General features: G+C 42.7%; 1 protein-coding gene and 1 long non-coding RNA gene across 5 annotated transcripts in view; one reads left to right on the forward strand and one right to left on the reverse strand.

Moving 5' to 3' along the window:
* Positions 1-22,216, reverse strand: part of PARD3B (par-3 family cell polarity regulator beta) — a 1,834,390-nt gene that overhangs the window by 1,302,238 nt on the left and 509,936 nt on the right. The window lies entirely within an intron of this gene.
* Positions 9,887-22,216, forward strand: part of LOC117360742 — a 121,240-nt gene continuing 108,910 nt past the window's right edge. The window contains exons 1-2 of the long non-coding RNA XR_004539504.1: positions 9,887-9,978; positions 10,096-10,211. This is a non-coding gene — a long non-coding RNA (uncharacterized LOC117360742). The remainder of the gene's footprint in view (positions 9,979-10,095; positions 10,212-22,216) is intronic.

Raw genomic sequence — 22,216 nt, forward strand, 5'->3', positions numbered from 1 at the left:
TATCTGCCTGCTGTCCCTGGATAACACCTGTTACGGTAAGTAACTGTGCTTTATCCCAGGACAAGCAGGCAGCATATTCTTAACGCATGGGTGACCTCCAAGCTAACAGAGAGGGAGGAGGGATGGTTGGCCATTAGGAAAATAAATTTTGTAACACAGATTGGCCGAAGTGTCCATCCCATCTGGAGAAGGCATCCAGACAGTAGTGGGTAGTGAACGTGTGAACTGAGGACCAAGTGGCAGCCTTGCAGATCTCCTCGATGGGCGTGGAATGGAGGAAAGCCACAGAAGCAGCCATAGCTCTGACCCTGTGGGCCGTGACAGCACCTTCCAGTGAGAGACCGGCCGAGCAGAACAGAATGCAATGCAGGCAGCAAGCCAGTTGGAAAGCGTCCGTTTAGAGACAGTACGACCTAGACGGTTAGGGTCGAAGGACAAAAAGAGCTGAAGTGACGAGCGGTGGGCCCTGGTACGGTCAAGGTAGTATGCAAGGGCACACTTACAGTCCAGCGTGTGTAACGCCTGTTCCCCAGGATGAGAATGGCGTTTCGGGAAAAAGACAGGCAACACAATGGATTGGTTGAGGTGGAAGTCCGAGACCACCTTGGGAAGGAATTTAGGATGGGTATGCAGAACCACCTTGTCATGGTGAAAAACAGTGAAAGGTGGGTCGGCAACCAGTGCATGCAGCTCACTAACCCTCCTGGCAGAGGTGATGGCAATGAGGAAAAGCACCTTCCATGTCAGAAATTTGAGTGAAGTAGTGGCAAGAGGCTCAAATGGAGGTTTCATGAGGGCTGATAAAACCACATTCAGGTCCCAGACGACTGGAGGAGGTTTCAGAGGTGGTTTGACACTGAAGAGGCCTCTCATGAACCGGGAAACCAGGGGATGAGCCGTAAGCAGTTTTCCGAGGATAGGCTCATGAAACGCAGTGATGGCACTGAGGTGGACTCTGATTGAGGTGGACTTGAGGCCAGCATCGGATAGAGAGAGCAAATAGTCCAGTACAGTTTCCACCACCAATGAGGTGGGATCGTGGTGATGCAGTAGACACCAAGAGGAGAACCTGGTCCACTTCTGATGGTAACATTGGAGGGTGGCTGGTTTCCTGGAGGCATCCAAAATGCGACAGACAGGCTGAGACAGATTCTCTGGAGAGGTCAGCCCGAGAGAAACCAAGCTGTCAGGTGGAGCGAGGACAGATTGGGATGTAGTAGAGACTGATGCTGCTGTGTAAGTAGAGTAGGAAACACAGGAAGAAGAATGGGCTCCCTGGAGGTGAGCTGGAGCAGGAGGGAGAACCAGTGTTGGCGAGGCCACCGAGGAGCGATGAGAATCACGGTGGCTCTGTCCCTGCGGAGTTTGAATAACGTCCGCAACATCAGCGGCAGTGGAGGAAAGGCATAGAGGAACCGATCCGTCCAGTCGAGCAGGAATGCATCCGGGGCCAGACGATGAGGAGAGAAGAGTCTGGAACAGAACTGGGGCAGCTGATGGTTGTGAGGAGCTGCAAAGAGGTCCACCTGAGGAGTGCACCAGTGAGCAAAGATGGAGCGGAGTGTGGGAGGATCCAGAGTCCACTCGTGAGGTTGAAGGATGCAGCTGAGATTGTCGGCCAGGGAGTTCTGTTCGCCCTGGATATAGACAGCCTTGAGGAAGAGACTGTGGGCCGTGGCGAAGGTCCAGATGCAGATGGCCTCCTGACAGAGGAGGGGAGATCCGGTGCCGCCTTGCTTGTTTATGTAGTACATGGCGACTTGGTTGTCTGTGCACAGGAGAAGAACCTGAGGGTAGAGAAGGTGCTGGAAGGCCTTGAGAGCATAGAACATGGCCCTGAGTTCCAGGAAATTGATGTGATGTTGACGCTCCTAATGGGTCCAGAGTCCCTGAGTGCGAAGATCTCCCAGGTGAGCTCCCCATGCATAGGGGGAGGCATCTGTGGTTATGATCATGGAGTGAGTGGGTAGATGAAAGAGTAGACCCCTGGAAAGATTGGAGGAGTTCAACCACCATTGAAGAGATTGCTGAAGAGACGATGTCACAGAGATGGGATGAGAAAGAGGATCCGTGGTCTGTGACCATTGGTTTGCTAGAGTCCACTGAGGTGTCCTGAGGTGGAGTCGTGCCAGAGGAAGTACATGGACCGTCGAGGCCATGTGGCCCAGGAGGACCATCATCTGCCGAGCTGGGATGGTTTGATGAAGGAACACCTGACGACAGAGGTGGAGCAGGGTCCGTTGTCGGTCGGAGGGGAGAAACGCCCTCATCAGAGTGGTGTCGAGAACTGCGCCAATGAACTGAAGTCGCTGTGTGGGAAGTAGGTGCGACTTGGGGTAGTTGATCTCGAACCCCAGTAGATGGAGGAGCGAGATGGTGTGATGAGTGGCTTGTAGCACAAGCGGAGATGTAGGCACTTTCACCAACCAATCGTCCAAGTAGGGGAACACCTGGAGGTCGTGAGACCTGAGGAAGGCCACCACCACAATAAGGCACTTGGTGAACACCCTGGGTGATGATGCGAGGCCAAAGGGTAGCACTTTGTACTGATAGTGACGGTGCTGTATCTGAAACCGTAGGTAGCGACGTGAAGTCGGATTGATTGGGATGTGAGTGTAGGCCTCTTTGAGGTCCAGGGAACATAGCCAGTCGTGTTGAGAGAGAAGAGGGTAAAGCATGGCAAGGGAGAGCATTCTGAACTTCTCCTTGACCAGACACTTGTTGAGGTCCCTGAGATCGAGGATGGGACGGAGGTCTCCTGTCTTCTTGGGAACCAGGAAGTAGCGGGAGTAGAATCCCTGACCCCTTTGGTCCGGAGGCACCTCTTCAATGGCATTGAGAAGAAGGAGGGAATGGACCTCCCTCAGGAGGAGGGGGGTTTGGGAGGAGTGAGAAGCAGACTCTACGGGAGGATTGTCTGGTGGAAGAGTCTGGAAGTTGAGAGAGTAGCCGTGGCGAATGATGTTGAGGACCCATTGGTCTGATGTGATGACCTCCCAACGGCTGAGGAAGGTTTGGAGGCGACCTCCGATAGGCTGAGGAAGAGGCAATGATGGTGGGAGACTGGCTATGCCCTGGAGGAAAAAGTCAAAAGGGCTGAGAAGGTTTTGACGGAGGGAGAGGCTTGGCAGGTTGGTGAGACTGTGAGTGAGCCTGAGTTTGATGCTGTTGACGAGGTCGGCGAGGCTGCTGTTGAGGCGGGTTGAGAGGTCTGGCCGAGAACCTGCGTTGGTAGGAAGACTGCTGTCTGTAGGGGCGAGCAGGCGGGGTCTTCTTTTTAGGCTTCACCAGGGTGTCCCACCTGGTCTCGTGAGCCGAGAGTTTCTGGGTTGTGGAGTCCAGGGACTCCCCGAAGAGTTCATCACCAAGACAAGGTGCATTAGCCAGGCGGTCTTGGTGGTTAATGTCGAGGTCAGAAACTCTCAGCCAGGCCAGATGCCGCATGGCTACAGCCATGGCAGACGCTCGAGAGGTCAGCTCAAATGAGTCATAAATGGAGCGTACCATGAATTTCCGGAGTTGGAGTGGACTGGAAATTTGTTGTTGAAAAAGAGGGACCTTACGTTCAGGGATGTATTTTTGTAAGGTGGAGAGTTGTTGCACCAGATGCTTCATGTAGAAGGAGAAGTGAAAGGTGTAATTATTTGCCCTGTTGGCCAGCATTGCATTCTGGAAAAGGCGCTTGCCAAACTTATCCATAGTTTTTCCCTCTCTGCCAGGAGGGGTGGAGGCATAGACACTGGAGCCCTGAGTTTTCTTTAAGGTGGACTCCACCAGGAGAGATTCATGGGGCAATTGAGGCTTGTCAAACCCTGGGATGGGAATGACTCGATTCAAGCTATCCAATTTGTGAGGGGTCCCAGGGACAGTGAGGGGGTTCTCCCAGTTCTTATAAAAAGTTTCCCGTAGGATGTCATGTACGGGTAACTTGAGGAATTCCTTGGGAGGTGGCTCAAAGTCTAAGGCATCGAGAAAGGCCTGTGACTTTTTAGAGTCGTACTCTAAGGGAATGGAAAGAGCAGCAGACATCTCCCTGAGGAATTTGGTGAACGAGGACTGTTCAGGTTTTGAAACGGTATGAGTCACTGAAGGTTCCTCGTCCGTGGAGGAAGCGTCTTCCTCGGTACCGTGTGGGGATTCTTCCCATAAGTCTGGGTCCCTGATGTTGGGGTGCGCACGGCGGGACATCAGTGTGGAGGGCTCGGCATGGCGGGTTTTGGAGAGAGACTTGCCAGAGCGGACCGAGGCGGTACCGGGTGAGGAAGACCGGTGCCGTACCTGGTACCGAGAAGGATCGGCATCAGAGCGGGTCTGTACCATAGGTTGGGAAAGATGTGGCTCAGCCGAGAGGACCGGCATGGAAGAGTTGAGCGGTACCGAGGGGGTCGACACCGATGGAACGGTGCGAGGCTCGGACCGGTCCTGTACCGGAAGGTGAGGTGCCAGTAACGCCGGCAACAGTTGTTGGAGTTGTTGCTGCAGTTGCTCCTGTAACTGGGTTTGGAGTATGGCCGCAATGCGGTCGTCCAGGGGGGGCACCGGTACCGCTTTTTTTCTTTTTCGGTACCATGGGTGCCGCTCTACGCTCCGGCGATGAGGAGGCCGATGACGAGGCACTCACCGATATCGGAGCGGAGCGTTTGCGGGGTCGATGTGGTGCCAGGGTTGCCGGTGTCGCAACTGTGGCAGGAGGGCGCTCAAGGGAAGTGGAAGGCTTCTTAGCCGGCTTACCTGGGGCCAGCGACCACGAAGAAGGATCCGGTGGAGTCGAAGTAGTCGGTGTCGACTTTTGCGGTGCCGTCGACGTCGCGGCAGATTCCATGGCAGATCCGGTACCGAATAGAATATTTTGCTGGATCTGCCTATTTTTTAAAGTGCGCTTTTTAAGCGTAGCACAGCGGGTGCAGGTGTCCGCCCGATGCTCTGGACCCAAGCACTGCAGGCACCAATTGTGCGGGTCGGTAAGAGAGATCGGGCGTGCACACCGCTGGCACTTCTTAAAGCCCGGTTGAGGGGGCATGAAGGGAAACACGGCCTCCGCAAAATCAAAGCCGGAGGCCTGTATGGTGGCAACAGGCCCCGCCGGGACCGGCCCGAAAAAATAAAGAAAACTCGACGAGTTTTGTTTTGTTTTTTTTAAAGAAAATTAACGGGATCCGAAAGGAAAAAACTGAAAAAATGAAAAAAGTACGCGAGCGGGAAGGCAGAACTAAGTTTTCAACAGCCGTTGAAACACATGCGACTTTTTCGCTCCGCGGAAATGAAGAAACTGGGGACCACGCACTCCTCCGTCGGGCGGGAAGGCACTCGCGCATGCGCGGTGCGGCCAACTAGAACTTTCTAGTTAAAAGTGTCCGTACCGGGGCTCTGTCGGTGACGTCACCCATGCGTTAAGAATATGCTGCCTGCTTGTCCTGGGATAATATTAAAATCAGAGCTCCACTACTAATCCTGAATTTGAAGAGTGATATGTTCAAAACCTTTATATTCACATCTGGCAGATAATTCTCTATAGAAGTACACACGATTTAATTAGCTGAAAACAGGATAACTATTTTTAGTTTTAATGTAAGTGATTTTAGTTCTCAGTCTCTGGTGTCAGTGATGCAGCATCTCAATATTAAGATAACAGAAGGAAAACCTCAAGCATTCATAGAAGGATAAGATATCTTCAGATGGTCCCAGATATAAGGGCAAATGGCAACATTAAAGAGTAGCAAATCACAAGAATGAATCCCAAAACGTTGAGAACACAGAAATATGAATCTGCAGATGTACTAAAACTGCCTATGCTACCTTCAGATTGGAGGGTGGTAATATAGCACAAATTTTTAAAAGGGGGTCCAGGAATGATCCAGGAAACTATAGACCCATATGCCCGATATCAATGCCAAGTCAAAATGGTAGAAACTATTATAAGAACAAAATTACTGAGTACACAACCACAGTTTCACGGAAAAAAAAAAACAACAACATGGATTTAATTCAAGATAAGCTTTGTCACACTGGTGTACTACATTTTTTTGAAGGTGTGAATATAATGTATTGTCTGGAATTTACAAAGTACCTCATGAGAGACTCCTGAGGAAATTAAGAAGTCATGAGAAAGTGAATTGGGAACTGGGTAAAGAAAACAGAGTAAGGCTAAATGATCAATTTCCTTAGTGGAGAAAGGTGAATAGAAATGCCCAGAGACCTGTTCTTACCATTTACAAATGACCTGGAAAAAGAGAACAAGTGAGGTGATTTAAATTGCATATGACACAAAATAATTCAGTTGTTAAATCAAAAGATGATTATGAGAAATAGCAAGAGGGCCTTGCAAGACTGCAATACTGGCCATTCAAATGGCAGATGCAATTTAATATTGACAAATACAAAGTAATGCACCCAAACTACAGCTGCCTAAATTTCCATATTAAGTCATCATCCAGGAAAAGGATCAAGGTGTCATTACGGATAATACGTTGAAATCTTCTCAGCATGTGACAGTGGTCAAAAACACAAAGAGAATGCTAGGAACTACTGGAAAAAGAATGAAGGATAAAATATTATTATTATGTCTTTGTATTGTTTCACGGTATGACCACTTTTAGGGTACTGTGTGAAATTCTGGTCAACACATCTCAAAACCAGATACAGATGAATTAGAAAAGCTACAGAGAAGGGCAACCAAAATTATAAAGCAGAGGGAACAATTATCCTATGAGGAAAAGCTAAAGTGGTAAGGACTCTACAGCTAGGAGAAGAAATGGCTGAGAGAAGATATGACAAGAGGTATATAAAATAAGTAGAGTGGAAGAAATAAATGTAAATCAGTTGTTTACTCTTTCAAAAATAAAAAAGACTGGAGAACATGGTTCACATCATAACATCTTCAAAGTTGGATTACTATAAAGCACATTACATTGGTGTGCCTACAAAGATTTGCACCAGCTCTGAAGGATTCAGAATGATACAGCATGATTGAAAGAACATTGTAAGCAATGTGATGATATCACACCAGTCTATAAAAACTTTATTACCAGTACAATATGGGCTAAATTTAAAACTCTATGGGGCTCATAATAATAATTTTTTTTTAAAGTCCAAAAAGTGGCCTAAATCGGTACTTGGATGATCAAAAAGCCAGATCGTCAAAGTACCGATAATCAAAGCTGGTTTTAGACATATCTAAAACCAGCTTAGGCCTTTCCCCTGCCTCTAAAAGCCTAGAGTGAAAAGAGGTGTTTTTAGAGGAGAGGAAAGGGCAGGAGTTGGGCCGACCCAGACTTAGTCATATAGCAAATATAACCAAAAAGTTGAGCAGGTTGCGTAGTCGGAACTTATACGTTTTGACTTAGACCAAGTAAAAAACAGGTATAAGTGCCGAGAAAAGGGGCTGCTGAGCTGATTGCAGCTACCGTGATCATCTCAGCAGCCACAGCAACTTGCCCACCCCCCACCGCAATGATCACGGCAGGAGAGATGGCTTATCTCCCCTGCCGAACTTGAAATAGACAATAAGGATTGATTGGAGGAATGCAGCTCCCTCCTGGGTGAATAGGGAATCAAATGTGAAAATAAAATAATGGAAGACCAAAGTCCAGAATTTGAGAAGTTGAGAAGGTTACATCTGAAAGGTATCCTGAAAGAGATCGGAAGCATATGCTCAAATTTGAGAAACAGAGTAATATGATCAAATTTTGAACAATTATAAAGAAGCCTGAGCGCAGTATTTTGTACTAGCTGGAGTTGACGCAGTTGGTAGTGCAGAAGTCCAATTAGTAATGGATTGCAATAGTTCAATCTAGAAATAACTAGTGAATGTACAAGGATTCGGAAAGAATTGCGAGCTAATAGTGACCTGACTGAGCGAAGCTGATGAAGTTTTAGAAAGGAAGATGAAACTACATTGGAGATGTGCAAGTGAAACGACAAGGTGGAATCCAAAGTGACACTTAGAATTTTAATTGATGCTGAATATGAAGGATTACCCTTCAAACTAAAAGTATGACCTGGAAGACTCAACGCACCTTTAACTGGAAAAAAGATCATGGTAGAAGTTTTTGGGGACTTGATTTTTTAATCTATTAATAGTTAACCAGTAAAAAACCTCATCCAGTTTTGTAGATATCAAAGAATAGTCAGCATAAATGAAAAAGGTGAAGCCAAGAAACTGTAGCAAAAGTGTTAGGGGCATGAGAAAGATATTAAAGAGAATAGGCCCAAGACAAGAACCTTGTGGAACACCAGATAAAAGCAGATGAGAACTGGAAAGAATACCAAAATGAGAAACATAATAGGTCCGATCTGTCAGATAAGAACTAAACCATTGGTAAGTTGTACCAGTGATGTTAAGGTCCTTCAGTCGATCAAGCAGTATTATATGATCAAATGCTGCTGACATGCCTAAAGAAAAGAGGACAACATCATGGTTACCATCAAGAATTGATCGTCCAAGAAGAGAGTGCTCCGTGGAATGGTGTAGATGGTAGCCAGTTTGGCGCGGATGAAGAACATGAATTTGGTCAAGATATTCAGACAATAGTGCAGCTACTACTTTCTCTAAGATTTTGGAAAGAAAAGGTAAGTTGGAGATCAGCCTATAATTATTAACCTCAGCTGGGTCAGACTTCAAAGATTTAAGAACAGGAATGACTATTGCATGCTTCCAAGTTACAAGAAATGTTCAGAATCAAGACTATTAGAGACCATAGCAAGCAAGGAATGCAGTAGACAATCTAAAAATCTTTTAACAAGGAAAGATGGAAATGAGTCATTTGGGGAATATGTAGAACGTGAAGAAACCACCTTCTTTACCAGACAAGCAGATAGTAAATTGATAGCCAAGAGTTCAGAAACAGGAACCATAGCAATGGATGAATCAGTACTGGAAAACAGAAAATGAACCTTTACTAATGAGTTCCTTAAGCTTGAGACCTTATCAGAAAAACCCTTTCTGAAGTTGTCAGCACTTATAAAGTTCTGAGGTTGGGGCTGTAAAGTTATGAGTCTTAGAAGAACCAGAAAGGGAATGGAAAAAAACAATACAACTGGAAGTTGTTCATGTCACTTTGTAAAATCTTATTAGATAATTCTGTTTAGCTTTCCATAAGGAAAAGGAATAAAGCCTTGAGAGAAATTTAAAGCATGTTTCAGATTTGACTGAAGGATTTTTTCTCCATAGGCATTCTGCACTACACAACTGGTGTTGCAAAAAGCGATAGATCTGAATGATACCAGGGCTGAGATAGATTATGTTTTGAAGTTATAAATTTAAGGGGGGCAGAAAGGTCCAAAACAGTTTGCAAAGTATTGTTCCAGATTGTGATCTGTTCAGATAACCCGAGATCAGAATAATTGTCAGGAAATGGTGCACAGTCACAAAAGAAATTTTCTTCAGTGAGAGTTGAAAAATTTCAGACATATTTAGTTGAGGTATGACTAGAGATAAGCAGTGTAGTTGAAGTTCCGATAGACAGGTCTGACTGTTGTTTGCTGGTATTTACAATTCAACTTCAAATCCTTTAGACTTATACTGTATGATGTCAGGGTTATAAAAGAATATTCAAGATTGGGATTCATAATGATATTTATATGCTCAGGTGAGAACTTTAGCAAAACAGAAAAAGTATGTCCTTGGTTACAGTACAAGAAAAAAAACCAAAATCAACATTGTTTGGAGTAAATGTTATGTGGTGATTTTGAGTTCTGTCATTGTTCAAGAATGCAAGCTAATCATTATAAACCCTTAGTGAATGTTTCAGGGAAAGCTGCTTATAGAAAAATAGTATAAGAGAGCTGTTTAAACTTGTTAATAAACTACATCTTCTGAAAAGGTAACATTTAACAAAATCCTATTCTACTTTGAGACTGTCATTCTCTATGCCAGACCATTGGAAGAGGGAAGGGAAGAAGATGGATGCCAGACCAATGAGATTGAAGGGAAAGATGGAAGGGGGAGGCATATAGTTTCTTGAAGTGGCATAAAAGGAGGTAAGATGCCATATAGAAAGGGCAGAGAGTGGATGAAAGGAAGAGAGTGACAAGAAGATAAGGAAAGCAAAAACCAGAGAAGACAAAGGTATAATTTTTTTTGTGTGTGTGCTTTAGGGGACATGTGTCACTGTTTCTGTGGGAGCTTATGGCAGCCATTTCCTATGAGTGATCTGCACAGGGCAGGAGCGTAGAAATATCGTTCCTGGCCCGAAAGTCCGCTAGACCACCAGGTAAGGTCGGGGATGCCAGGGGGAAGGTGGGAGGGAAGCAGGGAAGGTCAAGAATGCAGCTTTAGTAAAAAAAAAAAAAAAAAAAAATTCACGAATAACCAAATCCTCGGATACTGAAACCACGGATTCGGAGGGAGAAGTGTAATTCAGTCCTTAGCTCTGATGGGCAAGCTTGCATTGTGAAAATAGGTTTTCTATAGGTTCTGAGTAGTTTGCCAGATTTAAGCATTTTTATCTGAGGAAAGCTTGAGGCAACTGGTGCAGATTATTCCCTTGTTCCATCTAGTCTATTGAAATCCGGTCTACCAAGAGCAGTGGTCTAAGCACAGCTCACAAAATTTTCCATTGTGACCCTCAGTTAGATGAAAAGTTCTTCAAATCCTGTAAATGTGTTAATTTCAAACTTGCCCACTTGATATTGTAATGCAAACTCTCTCTTAAGTGTGTTGCTTAGGTATCTTATTTATGGAATTTGCTACTGTTAACAATCCAAAATAAAGTGAATTTTTAAAATGTATTAATTTTTATTGTTTAATACCCAGTCTCTGCAAGCAGAAGGCAATTTATAAAATTACAAAATTAGTAGTATGAAATATTTTGGTAGCCCTCACAACTTTCTTTTTTTCATTTATAAATCTTTATTTGTTTTGAAGCCAAAAATAAGTGCAACATATTATACAGTCATTTTATACTTTAACAGCACTTAAAATCAATCAAAATTATATTCTATGACAAATATATATATCACCCCCCTACTACATATCCAACAATTTGCACTCAAATTAAATATATATCTTCCCACCCAGGACGTGTATTATCAATGGGCAAAATCAACAATCACTCCTTACAGAATTTTGTCAATGGCTCCCAAATATCCATAAACTTCCTATAATGTCCCTGTTTATGGCCTTCACAACTTTCTCATATTCAAACTCTGGCCCTTTACATTCAAAAGGTTAGAGACCACAGACCTAGAGTTACTGGATAGATAGATTTCTTAATTACAAGTTTTACATGGCTCGTACTGGGTGTGTCTATACAGATGGAACAGGGCCACCCTGTTTTAAATTCAACTTCACTGCCTGCCTAAGATGTTGTCTTTTACTTATAAAATTGTTAATTTGCTCTTATTTACTTGGGGCATGGGAGGACAGGGGCGGGGGGGTATGGATGTTCAATTGAGGTTTACATCCCAAACTGATCTGTTAAGGGACTCTGGCAATGTTTACCTTCTACCAGAGAAATCCATCTGTCCGCCAGATACTTAAAACATTACATGGTGTAGCTCTAGGTATAGATGAGAACTGATAGTGTGCAGAGTTCCCACTGCCCACAATGAATGAGTTAACATATCATGAAAAATGAGGTGAATGCAGAACATCCAAACTCTAGGCATTACATTTGCATCACGATTTGTTTAATGTGAGGAAAAATCTAATGTTATGTTCAGTAATTCCCCAGGTGAATCTTGGAAAATTTCAGAAAATCCATGACTAGATAAAGAGACTAACTAAAGAAAACTTGTCAAAGATATGTTGTTAATTAAGAATGTACCATTTGCAGCTTGTTTGTTGATTCTCATCTCCATTTGTTCAAGCAAACTAACATATGGGGTCCTTTTACTAAGGTGTGCAAGCCGTTTTAGCACATGCTAAATTGTCCATAGTAAAAGGACCCCATAGTAACTACAATTCCTTACAGAAAATATGTGAACTCAAACCAGGCAGAACTCTATCTTTGCTGTATACAACCTCAAATTGCATAGCTCTGGTTTTCAGTTGTTTATACTAGTGTTCTTCAACCACTGGTTCTTGGACTGGTGCCGGTCTGCAGAAATTTCCTGCCGGTCCACGGTGCGATCAATGCGGTGCTGTCTTCGGCCAACTCCCACTTCCTCAGTGCTGCAGTGCACAAAGCCTAGGGCAGAGGCTTCTACAAGTGTCCTGCGCCTGAACCGGAAGCTTTCTCTTTGACATCGCAACGTCAGAGGGAAGGCTTCCAGATGAGGCGCAGGACGTGGGAGGAGCTGCTGCCCATGGCTTTGTGCACTGCAGCACTGAGAAAGAGGGAGCCGACCCGAAGATAACACTGGGGGGCAGGCCAGAAGGCAAGGCACCGCATGGAGGGAGGGAGAGAACAACGGATAGGGGAAATGATTTTATTTTTTAATTTAGTGATTGATTTACATCTGCTGTCTTCTAATTTGTTTATTTTCCTCTGGGGTTCTACTGCATGCAGAGTCTTGCATCTTAGGGTTTGTTTTTATATATTAGTACTTTTAGTTTTTGGTCCCGTATTTGCTTGGGGTTATCTGTTTTCTGGTAGGAATGAATATGGAGAAGCATACAGTATGCTTTGTGTAGTTTAATTTTGTGGTTAACCATTGTGTGTTGTTAATACGATTATATTGTGTTTGTGTATATATGAAAAATGAATGGAAAAAATGGTGTTACAATTAGTACTATTATGGGGGCGGGGTCTGGGGTGGAGATTGGGTGGAGATGGGTGAGGTCTGGCCCACGACTTAGCCCAGTGTTCTTCAACTGCCAGTCTGCGGACCTGTGCCGGCCCACAAAATAATTATTTTATTTCCACAGGTCCATAAGTGTCAAAAGATTGAAGAACACTGGTTTATACTATTCAATAAAACCTTGGTTTGTGGGCATAATTTGTTCCAGAAGCATGCTTGTAATCCAAAGCACTCGTATATCAAAGCAAATTTCCCCATAGGAAATAATGGAAACTCAGACGATTTATTCCACAACCCAAAAACTTTAATACAAAAACTATACGTACTACAAGACCTCACTCATTTAGAACAGGCACTACACTCTTGCAGTGTCAGAGAGAAAAGAACCATTGGCTCAATTGTGATGATGTGATATGTGTATACTATATGTATTTATATTGCAAGACATTGCTTGTACAGTATATCAAGTTAAAATTTAATAAAATGTTTTGCTTGTCTTGCAAACCAAGTTACTTGCAATCCAAGGTTTTACTGTATTCACCTTTAACATGTATCACAACGATACCCAAATGGGATAGAGTATCACCCCAAAAGTGCCCCAATTAGAATCATAGTGGTTGAAATTTCTAAGAGAAACTTAAAAAAAAAAAGGTTTTAACAATTATATGATATTAAAATTGAAATAAAAATCAAAACACTTAAAGGAATCTTAATGATTCTATTCATTTACTGGAGAATTTGCTCACATTGCTTCTTGCAGAATACTGTTTGCTTTACTTAACACTCTAAAAGAAAATTTAACAGCAGCAGTGCAATTACTATACATTACTTATTAGACAGATCAAAAAGATGAATAACACCATTACTCAAAATTACTCTTTAATTAATAATACATATCTTTTCAGACAGACTATTTCAGTTCTTTGCATAGTGTGGCATGTAAAATGTCAGGGATGATTGAGGATATGCTAGTAAGCACTGCAACAACAGAAATACATCTTTAATAAATAATGCTATCAAATACCAGAAATTTGAAATATTCTTCTGTAAACTCTGCCATGCTTCATGATTCAAGGCCACTTCATAGTTCAGGGCTCTTAAAACTAAATGAAAGGCAATTTTCTTCTCTATAATTGATTTATATAAAATGAAAGAAAGGACAAGAGGAGAAAGTGAATGAACGATCCCTATGGATTCAATGTCTACAAAAAATATATTTTTTTCTAGTTTACAAAGTCAGTTTATATACTGTATCCATAAACACATACACACACACACACACATACATATATATATATATATATATATATATACACACACACATACACATGTACTATATATAAGGGTAGTTTGAAAAGTGTGGTAAAAAAGAAAGATTCAATTCTTACCTTTGCTAATCTTTTTTCTTGTAAATCCACACTTCATTCCGGGAACAAAGGGTTGTTTCCCCCTACCTGCATCTGTATGTGGACTGGCTAATTAGAGTCCTGTCATCCTTGGAAGGGGAGTGAACAGAGTCTCAAGTGATCCAGGTGTTGCAGAGCCTGGGCTCAATAGTAAATTTTCAAAAGAGCCAATTGGTTCCATCCCAATCTCTGGAACACTGCAGAAGGCCATGTTTATCTTCCAAAAGCATGCAGACAGAAGCTTTGATCTCAGATTACATCCATGATGGCTAGGACAGCCCTGTCAGTGTGGCATTACCTCCAAGTGCTAGGCTCAATGGCAGGCTCCCTTGAGTGAAGGCTCACATGCATCTCCTTCAAAACATGCTGCTTTCATTGTGGTTCCCATAGATACGCCTTGGTCAGATCTAGGGAGGCTAGGAACTCCCCCGTTGTCCGCCTTGAGGTCCAGAATCGGACTTCAATCATCGGATCCTTTCTTTGGAATGATGAAGCATATCAAGTATCTCCCAGAGCCCGAGTCTCACTCTGGAATGGGTTGTATGGCTGCAATATTCAGAAGCCTGTGGACTGCACCCAAAGAACCTTCTTGGGGAGGGGGCCGCAGGAGAATCTAGAAAATACAAGGTCAGAGGACAGAGAAACTCCAGTTTGTAGTCATTCCTGAGAACCTCCAGGACCCAGCAGTCGGAAGTAATTGTCTGCCATTCCACCAAGAAGGCCGACAACCGCCCCCCTATTCACGGGGGAGGAGACACTGGCCTGACATCAGAACTATTTCTTTGATGGAGCCACAAGCCAACTTCCCTTGGACTGTTGAAATTGGGACCCGCTGAAGCGCGGTCTGGCAGATGGGAAAAACCATTAACCCTTGGACGAACCCGAGTACAGACATGAGCGTGTGAAGGGATGAAAATTAGAATGCCCCAAACCCCTGGAAGGGCAGGATCTATTCACAGTCAGCGACTTAGGCTTGCAATCCTGTACACTGTCCATAAGGTCATCCAGACCCTGATTGAACAGCAGCTGTCCTTAAAATGGCAACTAGCTCAAAATTGCCTTAGAAGAGAATTGCCAGACCACTGCTGAATCCAAAGCATTCTGCGAACTGAAACAGAATAGGTGGCAAACCTTGAAAAAACTTTCAAGATGTCGTACAAGACATCTGACATACAATTCACACCAGAAATGAGAAAGTCAAAGCCATGAAGCACCATAGTGGCAGGATCATGGTGCAGCTTGGAATGGCATGCCCAAGCTACAAAAGAGGAGACCAACGACGCTTTAACACCAGCAGCAACAGAATCAAACAGATGCTTAAGGACAAAATTCACACATCTCTCCTGAACATCTTTCAGAACTATTCCATCACTGGGGAGAGATGGGCGCTTGGTGACCTACGCCACCGAGGAATCCACCTTTGGGGAAACAAAGTGCTTGTTAAAGGCATCTGCCATGGGATACAACCGTGCCATGGCACAAGCATATTTGAAGGGACCCTCTGGAGTCTCCCAGATGCCCATGAGAATCCATAGGAAAGGAGGCAGATTGTGGACTCTGGTCACTCATGAGGGAACACTCTGCATTGGCTGACTGCCCAGCCTGCAGCTTCAATTCAAGTTTTCAAGTTTAATAGTTTTTTTGATTAATTGCTTAATCATACTTTTAAGCGATGAACAGTTTAAAAATTACTTATGAGGGGAAACAGTACAATAAAAGACAAAATTTAAACAATGACAAGGGATTAAAATTTAACTTAACATACTCATAACATTGGGTAAAGGAGGAGTGAAATACAAATCAATAAAGTAAAGTAGAAACAATAAGGGAAAGATACAGAAGGTAAACAAAATAACAATAAAAAATTATAAGATGAAATTTATTAGGGTTATGGGATATTAAAATTAGTTTTCAAAGGCATCCTTAAAAAGAAATGTTTTTAAATTGCTTTTAAATTTTTCAAGTTCCTGTTCTTCCCTTAAAAACATTGGAAGGGCATTCCAAGTCTGTGGTGCGGTAACCGAAAAAAATAAATTGCTGTCTTGTATTAATAACCTTTAGCGAAGGAATAGTCAATAAATTTTGTTCATTGGATCTCAAAACTCTATTTGGAGAGTATGGAATTAATAATTTGTATATAAATGCTGGAGTTTTATTACAAAGAGATTTGAAAGTCAGTATGCAAAGCTTATATGTAATTCGATGGATAACTGGAAGCCAGTGTGCATTTTTAAGAAGCGGTGTTACGTGGTCAAACTTTCTGGATTTAGTTATAAGCTTAATGGAAGCATTTTGAATAATTTGAAGACGCTTTATTTCGTTCAACGCAATTCCCTTGAAGAGAGAGTTGCAATAATCGATTTTCGAAATCACCAAAGAGTAAACAAGAATATTAAGTGATTTTGAACATAGAAATTTGGAAATAGATCGAATTTTACGTAATCTATAAAAGGTAGTTTTAATAATGTTACTGATATGATCATGAAAATTCAATTTATTATCAAAAATCACCCCTAAAATTTTTAAGTTATTAACTAATTGCAGGGGGATGTTTTTTATAGAAATTGGAGTAATAAGAGAAAAACTATCTTTCCATGGGAAAAGCATCACATTAGTTTTTTTAATGTTAAGCGCCAATCTGTTTGTATCCAGCCAGTGATAAACTTGGTCAAGTTTCTCATTAATCGCTAAGATTTCAGAGGTATCATTAGTGTTTAGAGGATGTAGGAGCTGGATATCATCAGCATAGGCAAAAACTTGGAAACCCACAGATTGGAATAAAGTCATTAGAGGAGCAAGAAAGATATTGAATAGTAAGGGGGAAAGAATAGACCCTTGGGGAACCCCATGTGTGTTCAGTGAGGATTTAGAAGTTGACTCATTGAAAAGAACAGTAGAGGTACGATCAGTGAGATAAGAAACAAACCAAGAGAAAACTTGATCTGTAATACCGATAGATTGAAGTCTGTCAAGAAGAAGTTGATGATCAATCGTATCGAATGCTGCTGAAAGATCAATAGAAATTAACAGTATCGATTGATGATGATCTAAAAAATATTGGATAGAGGTGGTCATGCCAGTCAATGAGTGTTCAGTGCTATGGTGCTTTCTAAAACCAGTTTGGTTAGGGTGTAAAACATTGGTTTTTTCCACGAACTCTGAAATTTGATTAAAAACTACTTTTTCTGTCAATTTTGCCAGAAATGGAATGTTTGCTTTAGGTCTATAGTTAGAAGGATCTTCAAAGCCAATGTTTTTATCTTTGATAATAGGGCGAATGATTGATTTTTTTCAAGGCCATGGGTACAGTGTGTTGACTTAGGCTTTCTGTAACTAGTGTATGAATAAAAGGTCCGAAAATGTCAAAATAATGCTTAAGAATGAATGGCGGAATTAAATCAGCTTTAGAGCCCTTGATATTAAGAGATTTAAGAGTGGATTCAATTTCCTTTTGACTTGGTATTTTAAACCTTGAACATTTAGAAATTAATGATTCTGAAGTAGTTTGCTCATGATCATTTATTATATGTTGATTAATTGTAAAAGTTTTCCTAATTTTATTGATTTTTTCAATGAAGTGATCAGCAAGTTCTTGGGCAGAGGGCATGGTGCTAGTCAGTTCTGATTGTTGTTTATTATTTGAAGTTGTTAATTTATTTAAAATGGCATACAGAGCCGATGGGTTTTTAGCTTTCAATATTTTATCAGAATAGAATTTCATTTTAGTTTGATTTATTTTTGCTTTATAGAATTTAGATTGCTCATTGAATGTTTGTAGGTTAGTTTGAGTTTTATTTTTCCTCCACTTACGCTCCTGAAGAGATTCCGAAATTGAATCAACAAGATGTGCGTGCTTGAAAAATTTCTGCACAGTGGGATCCTCCCCCAAATCTGGGGCTCCACACTGATCAGATCCTAGAGTTCACCAAGTTCACCACATTGGCTGCTGCAGTGCTTCCTAGAAAATGCTGAAGTATAGAAAGAGTGTCCGGCCCAACCACGGGCACAACCGTTTTACCTGCCAGCATCCCTGAAGAAATGCAAGTGAAAAGACCATGGTCTTGAAAAACATGGGCCCCTGTGACTGGCACTGAAGCTGTTGGAAGGGAAAAAGGCAGAGACTTTTTAACTAAGTATGCCTGATAAAGCATATTCACAAATTCCTGGTAAAACCCATCTTCTGCAGCAGAAGCCAACCTCTGCGTATCAATTTTGGACTCTTTGGAGGATTTGTGAGGTTTCTCACCAGAGACATGCTTGTGTTTCATTGAAACATCGTCAGCACACTCCCCAGGGTCCCCCAACCCAATTTTCATGGGAGTCAGGGCAGCAGGTGCTAGAAGACCCTCCTTGGAGGTCGACGGCACCAAATCCAGGCAAGCCTCGCACCCCTCGTGGGGCACAGAGCACGTGGAACACAGCTATGCATTAGACAGCCATCCACCCCATCCTGTCCTGGGGAGACCATCTATCAAGTTTTCTTGCAAAAACAAAGCTTAAGTATGAAAAATATGTTTAAATTCAAATCAGGAAAAATACAACATGGCCATTGTGAGTGCTGATTTTGAGGAAAACTAGCCTGGGAAAATTACAGGAACCCTAAAACAGGTGATTTAAGGATATTAGGGGTGGGGGAGGGGTAAAGCATGCAGGGAAACTACCTAAAAACTCCGTTTTGAGACCCCCCAAAATCGCTGATTCAGGCTCTCAGTCTGTACTCATTGTGACATACCCTGAATGAGAGACACTGCAGACAAATGAAAACAACACACAGGAAGATCCTTTGCCTCAGAAAACTGGAAAACTGGATTTCAAGTCTTCTGACTGCCCCACTGGCCTGACTACCACAGCCGGAGACCTCTGCTACCCTTGGACATGCTGCACAGACACTTGGCGGAGGAACGCAGTCTGGCTCCGATCCTGGTTGGCCTGCAGGAAACTGCTCAGCCTGTGCTCTACCCACTAGCGGATGAAACTGGGGTCAGCTAACTCCCATAGAATGGTGCCTGAGCCCCAGTTTGATGTGCAGGCTGTCCAGGGGGCTTATTGAAAAGCAGGAAACTCCCTAAAAGCAGACTTTTTCCAAAGGTCTGTGATCTCCCGCAGTCAAGGATGGCCCCCCAGGGAACCTCCACAGCACAAAGTGAAAAACACGAATGCAAAATACTGAAATCACGCAAAATAAAACACAAGCAGAAAAGATTAGCTCCTACAGTCTGGCTTGTAGGAAGGAAGACTGAGGAGCTGGGATAGTGACACAGTGATGAGGTAAGAGGGGAGGGATTTAAGTCTCTGAAATTCTGAGGCTTCCTACAAAGTCCTGGTGAGTAGAGGGAAATAATCCACTGGTCCCGGAATAAAGTGGGATTGTACAGTAAAAGCAGGTTAAACAACATAGTATTCATCGAGGGGCTATACACTTAGTCCAGCGAGTTTCCAGGGTTTTTTTTTCCATATCATAGGAAAAATAGTAACAACAACAACAATTTATTATGTCTATAGTGCTACTAGGCACATGAAGTGCTGTATATTATACAGGCAAGGAAGATCCCTTCTCAGAAGAGCTTACAATCTTTTTATGACAGACACACAGAGGGGGCTAAAAATGGCAGGGGACTATTAAGGGAACAACAGTGTTTAAATGCAGCTTCAAATAAGTGGGATTTTAGTCTGACTTTGAATACTGCCAGAGAAGGAGCCTGACGTAATAAGCCAGGCAGGTTTGTTCCAAGCATGCAGAGAAGCAAGGCAGGAGTTGGTGGTAGAGGAGAAGGTTACAGGAGAAGGGTTCAGAGAGGAGGGACTTGTCTGATGAGCAGAGTTCCCGGAGGGGCGTATAGGGAGTAACAAGACAAGAGAGATACTGAGGAGCTGCAGAGCGAGTATACTCAGTGGCGTACCTAGGGTATGTGGCACCCGGGGCCCATCATTTTTTGACACCCCCCCCCCATGTAAAAAAATATTTTTTTGTAATGACCATGAAACGGAATAAATGGTCAGAATAGAAACAGGCAGTGAAAATTTTCTTATATTCCAAACATAACATAACATAAATTATGTCTGAATTGTCATGACATCAGAAGTACATATGGAGTAGTTGCAGGTGATGCTTGGGACAGTTCTGATTGTGTTAGTTCGGTTTTATGTGTTTTTTGAATAGAAGGGTTTTTATTTCTTTTTGAAGGTTTTGCAGTCTGTGGTCGATGTCAATTGGTTGTAGAGTTGGGGGTCGAGAGTTGCAGCTCGAATGGCTAGGAGGTTGTCGAACAGTTTTTTTCTTTTGACGTTTTTGGTTGGAGGGTGTGTGAATGGTGCGTGAGTTCTCCTATGTCTGGTTGAGGTGGATTGAATTATTTAGCTGAAGAAATTAGTTACCCCCTCATCCCACACACATTAATTCTCTTCCATTTTTGTTCCCATTATAAAAAACACTGATAAGTTCCCAGAAAAAAAATACATTAAAATAAGAAGTGAAAACAAAGGCCCCTACAGATGAGAACATAACATAAGAATAGCCTAACTGGGTCAGACCAATGGTCCATCATGCCCAGTAGCCCATTCTCATGGTAGCCAATCCAGGACACTAATACCTGGTCAAAACCCAAAGAGTAGCAACATTCCATGCTACCGATCCAGGGCAAGCAGACACTTCCCCCATGTCTTAATAACAGATTATGGACTTTTCCTCCAGGAATTTGTCCAAATCTTTCTTAAAACCAGCTACACTATCTGCTTTTACCATAACTTCTGGCCACTTCATTTTTAAGTTTAGATCTTTCCTTTCAAACAGAGACCTTGCTAGATGTCAAATACAGCACAAGGTAACTTCACATGGACTTAGCTGTGCAGGAAATGTGAATCTCCTCATACACCCACCATATAGTGCAAAAATGTGCAAAGGTCTGTTTTTTTCTTTCGATCACTACATAGCCTAATGCCACACAAGCAGCGCTGTTACAAACATATTCTGTAGGTCAATGCTAAGGATAACAAAGTTTCCTTCCTTGGACCAGAAGGAGATACTGATAAACCACTGGAAGAGATCCCAACACAACACCCAAAGACCCACTCAGTGTGTGAACCAGTTGAGTGGAGTGGACTAACTGGGGGGTGGAAATGGGCCCAGAGTTTGCTCAGCAGAATTTCCCAGACCACCTCTTCCTCTCAACACATTGACACGCTGCCACCACTACCACTAGGAACACCTCACTGGGTAGGCCAGCTATGCTATTAACTTTACAAAACACATTATTATATTTTCTTATAAAGCACATATTTTAACTGAACTCTCTGACATCCTCAGCCTTTCCATTCACAAAAATAGAAGGAAGAAAAGTTCCCATTTCCTGCTGTCTCATGTCCCCGGCCTATACAATATTTTTTTTCTGCAGACCCTTCAAAAGTCTGACCAAATCCTCGTTTCACTTGCATTATAAAGTACTGAGGATGCCATCTCTCCCCAATCCCAGGTCCTAAAGTATAAGACAGTAGCGCAAACTAATGCTGCCAGATTCAGGAAAAAAAATTTTGATTCGATTCAGCCTATTGAATTGGTTTTTCAATTCGATTTTCCTGCCCAGTTGGGTGATTTTTTTCAAAACTCCTGGTGGGTTTTATAGCTTTTTCACCCCCTTTGGCTTCTCCTAATCACACTGGCGCTGTGGTGTAAATAAAATAAAGAAACAAAAAGGACTTTTCCTCTCTCTGTTAAATCCTAGCTCACGTTTGCAGTCCAACACCAGCTCTGGCAGGATACACATTTCAAATCTGACATATTATAATCACAAAACAGAAAATAAAATTAATTTTTCTACCTTTTGTTGTCTGGTTATATTTCAAATCTTGTTGGTCCAAGGCTCTGGTTTTCTTCTGATAACTTGGGGTCTCCTTCTTTCTTCTTTCTGCATGCTAACCATCCATCTGCCAACTCTGTCCTCCCTTTTCATTTCCCTTCCCTCCCCAGGAAGTCTGGTATCTTTCCTTTTTTTCATCTCCCTCCACAGATCCACCTTTTCTTAACTACCCTTTCATCCGGCATCTCTCCCTCCTTCCCCACCACCCGAGTCCACCATCTCTCCCTTTCTTTTCCCAATTACCCTCCTATCCAGTATCTCTATCCCTCCTCCACA

The sequence above is a fragment of the Geotrypetes seraphini genome, chromosome 5 (assembly GCF_902459505.1).
Source record: "Geotrypetes seraphini chromosome 5, aGeoSer1.1, whole genome shotgun sequence".
In the NCBI taxonomy this organism is placed as follows: Eukaryota; Metazoa; Chordata; class Amphibia; order Gymnophiona; family Dermophiidae; genus Geotrypetes; species Geotrypetes seraphini.